The 4451-nt window shown below is 49.6% G+C and overlaps 1 pseudogene across 1 annotated transcript; it reads right to left on the reverse strand.

Annotated features, from left to right (window-relative positions):
• Positions 1-3214: 3214 nt before the first annotated feature.
• On the reverse strand, positions 3215-4057 carry LOC308531427 (large ribosomal subunit protein uL10-like; annotated as a pseudogene). Its single transcript has one exon. The product of its transcript is annotated as a large ribosomal subunit protein uL10-like (transcript).
• Positions 4058-4451: the final 394 nt, after the last annotated feature.

The following is a 4451-nucleotide window of genomic DNA, read 5'->3' on the forward strand; positions in this document are numbered from 1 at the left end:
AAGCAAAAACAACAACAAAACTATCTTATTCCGAGCATTCCAGTAACTTTTTGTGTACGTGCTTAGCTGCACTATTAGTAGTTGGCCTGTATGAGATGGTTGAAAAGGCCAAAGATAAAAAGTATCTTTGTTTTTCTGTCCATGAAGCTGCTGTTTGTTTGTTTGTATATTTATTTTGACCTGTTTGATGTATGTGTGAAGCGATGTTGTCCAACAATAAACCGGAATTTAATTTTGCTGAATTGTTCTAAAAAAAATTACCAGGTACTTTGTGAAGTGAACATCCCCACCCTCCCATTTCTGTCCCTTAACCCAGGCCTGCCCAGTATCTGGGAAGAGGTTTGCATTTCTTTGTGAGAATATACTTACGCAGAAGATGATGTCTTATTTTCTCTTAACATGAAACCGCTTTGGTCCCGGTCCAGGTGGCCAGGGTGGAGTAGACTGGATCCTTTCTTGGGCCAAGGATGTGGGCAAAGAGGGGCAGACCCCAGGGCCTGGGCTCAGCAACAGCAGCCGGAGTTTCTTTTGAGGTGCTGAGCAGCGCCATGGTTCTAATCATTAGAACCAGGGGTGGGCAAACTTTTTGACTCGAGGGCCACAATGGGTTCTTAAACTGGACCGGAGGGCCGGAACAAAAGCATGGATGGAGTGTTTGTGTGAACTAATATAAATTCAAAGTAAACATCATTACATAAAAGGGTACGGTCTTCTTTTTTCAATAGTTTTATTCATTTCAAACGGGCCAGATCCGGCCCTCGGGCCGTAGTTTGCCCACGGCTGTATCTAATGGGTTACTAGTTGCCCTGGCCGGGGTGAGGCCCAGGGATATGTATGGGCTGTGGGCACAGTTCCCACAGCAAGGCGAAAGGGGCCTGGGAGGAAAGCTTCACCCCAGCACCTATGCCTCCCAACAGAGCTTCGGTTTAGCCGTGAGCCTGAGTCACTCTCCGGGGGCTCCCCCTGGCCTGGCTGATGCAACATGGCCTGAAGTTGAGTAGAAGCACGGAGCTTCTCTCAATGCTGGAGCCGCCAGCAGAGGGCAGCCTTTGCACACCCACGGCGGCACCCCCTGGAGGCCACGTGACACCAGCTTTGCATCATCCCTCCCAGCGTCCAGGGGCGCAAGAGCAAGGCTCTCGGACTAGCCACCGCCGGGGCTGAGCCCGCAGGAATGCATCTGGGCGTCGGAGGGAGCAGCGCCCCAAGCTTTTTGTGCCGCGGAGCCTGACCTGCTGCTGGCGTCACAGACAGAGTTCGTGGGTCCCCCGCAGACCTGCAGCTGTACACTTACTTGGTCTTACCTACAGGCTGGCTGTGATGGCTCAGAAAGGCAGACGCTGGGAATTCACTGGTCGCTCCCAGATAGGTACTGTGTTAGAAGCTGCTTTTTTGTCTTCGTTATTTTTTAAAAGAGGCGTCAGTACTGACTTAGTAATGGTTTTACAGGATGGAATGAAGCCCCCCCCCCCCCGTTTTCACATTTACTCACACGCAGTACCTGGGAGTGAGTGTGGCTGGCACCCTGGGGCCCCGGTAGAGTCTGTCAGGCTTTCATAATCGGGACAGAGGACAGAGGAGCTGGAGAAAGGAGGCCAACCGAATACCGGATGTCTGCAACCCCTGGCGTCACCATCATCCAGTGTCTTCAGGTATCTATGGAAACCCCTGAATACTGATGTGCTCCACTGTTCTGAAACACATGGACTCAGAAGTCCCCTTTCTGCCGGCCAGGTGATAAAGTGATTGCCCAGGGCTCAGGGTCCATCAACATCCTTATCTCCGTCATCCAAGTGCTTGAAGTGCCAGAGCTTGGCCTCTAGCTTCCTGCAGTCAGAGCCAAGCCCTTCCCCCACCTCCTTCCCCAGCAGCATTTATAATCTGCTCTCAGCATTTCTTGTCTCCAGCCCTCCACCCACCGGACCTGCCCCTCTCTCCACTTTCTCCAGCCTCTTAGCTTTCACCTGTGGCTTTTTAAAATTATTATGAAATTAAATAAATTTTTTAAATTTTGGAATAATTGTGGATTTGCAGAAAAGTTGCAAAGATAGTTCCAATGGTTCTTTTTAAAATATGTTTTTATTGATTTCAGAAAGTGGAAGGGAGAGGGAGAGAGAAATAGAAACATCAAGGATGAGAGAGAATCATCATCGGCTGCCTCCTGCATGCCCCCCATTGGGGATTGAGCCAGCAACCGGGACCTGTGCCCTGACCTGGATTTGAACCGAAACCTCCTGGTTCATAGGTCAGCGCTTAACCATTGAGCCATACTGCTGGGCCCAGTAGTTCTTGTGTGTTCCTCTCCCATGGCCATGGCACATCGGTCAAAACTCAGAAGCCAGCACTGGGACTTGACAGTTAGCTAAATTTCAAGCTTAATTTGGAGTTTGCTGGTTTTCCCAATAATGTCCTTGTCTGGTCCCACTCAGGAGCTCATGTGGGGTATGAGGCTGCATGTAGATGTAGCTCATTTCTCATGCAGGCCCTGGATCATCCTGCCAGCCTGTACTCTCCACCCCAGGCCCTAGGGAGAAAAGACACCCTTGATAGTAGTTCTCCATTATCTTAAATGCCTTTGGATGAAATGATGAAAATGGCCAAAGAGCATCTATTTGACATTCTACCCAACCACCTGAGACACTGGCCTTTCCCCATCCTTTAGAGCAGTGGTTCTCAACCTTCCTAATGCCGCGACCCTCTAATACAGTTCCTCATGTTATGGTGACCCCCAATTTCATTGTTACAAATTGAACATAATTAAAGCACAGTGATTAATCACAAAAACAACATGTAATTATGTGTTTTCTGATGGTCTTAGGTGACCCCTGTGAAAGGGTCGTTCGGCCCCCAAAGGGGTCTCGACCCACAGAGAACCGCGGCTTTAGAGGTACCCACTGGCCTCCTTATCTCTACAGTTGCCTCACTATCAAGATCCTAAGTATTAGTCATTCATTATTTAGTATAAGCTGCAGGCTTTGCTGCCGTGCTGCACATTACTGAGATGTGAAGATGGGGAGTTCTCTGGGACAGGAATCATCTAGAATCTCGAGTAATAGTAGGAATTAAAGCCTCTTTGAAAATCCCATTAATTAGAGAAAGTCCCCTCCTTTAAAAAAAAAATATATATGTATATATATATATTTTTTTTAAGAGAAGTAAGCTTTATTTCCTTGTTTCTCAAATAGAGTTGGCTGAGCTGGTTGCTTTTTGGTAATTAATCAAAGAGACCAAATCCCATAGCCACAGGGGCAGCAGGCACAAAAGCAGATGCATCAGCCAAGAAGGCCTTGACCTTTTCAGCAAGTGGGAAGGTGTAATCAGTCTCCACAGACAAAGCCAGAACTCACTTGTACCCATTGATGATAGAATGGGGTACTGACGCAACAGTTGGGTAACCAATCTGAAGGCATACGCCGGCAACATTGCAGACACCCTCCAGGCAGCGGGAATGCAGTTTCCTCTGTGATGTCAAGCACTTCCGGGCTGTAGATGCTGCCGTTGTCAAACACCTGCTGGATGGTCAGCCCACAGGAGAAGGGGGAGATGTTCAGCATGTGCAGCAGTGTGGCTGCGCTGGCTCCCACTTTGTCTCCAGTCTTAATCAGCTGTGCATCACTCAGGATTTCAGCGGTGATGCCTAGAGCCTGGAAGAAGGAGGTCTTCTCTGGCCCCAGAACAGTGCTCTGGGCTGGCACAGTGACTTCACATGGGGCCATGGCACCAGCACGGGCAGCAGCTGGCACCTTATCGGCCAGCAGCATGTCCCGGATCTCAGTGAGGTCCTCCTTGGTGAGCACAAAGCCACATTCCCCCGATCTGAGGCAGCAGTTTCTCCAGAGCCGGGTTGTTCTCCAGGTGTCCTCGGATGGCCTTGCGCATCATGGTGTTCTTGCCCATCAGCACCCCAGCCTTCTGCGGAGGGACCTGCGGATCTGCTGCCTCTGCTTGGAGCCCACATTGGCTGCTCCACAATGAAGCATTTTGGATAATCATCCAGGAGTTGGATGATCTCAAGGAAGTAGTTGGACTTCCAGGTCGCCCTGTCTTCCCTGGGCATCACAGCGGTGCGTCAGGGATTGCCACGCAGGGTTTAAAGATGATGTCACTCCCACGAGGACGCCTGGCGAGAGGAAGCTGAATATGTTTTTATTGATTTCAGAGAGGAAGGGAGAGGGAGAGAGAGAAACATCACTGATAACAGAATCATTGATTGGCTGCCTCCTGCACGCCCCCTACTGGGGATTGAGCCCACAAGTCAGGCATGTGCCCTTGACTGGAATCAAACCTGGGACCCTTCAGTCTGCAGGCCCACGCTCTATCCACTGAGCCAAACCAGCTAGGGCACTCCTTTTTTTTTTTTTTTTTTAATTTAAATTCTTTATTGTTTAAAATATTACGTAAGTTTCCCTTTTCCCCCATTGACCTCTCCCCAGCCACTCCCAACCCCCAGC

The sequence above is a fragment of the Myotis nattereri genome (assembly GCF_964212035.1).
Source record: "Myotis nattereri genome assembly, chromosome: 15".
Taxonomy (NCBI): domain Eukaryota; kingdom Metazoa; phylum Chordata; class Mammalia; order Chiroptera; family Vespertilionidae; genus Myotis; species Myotis nattereri.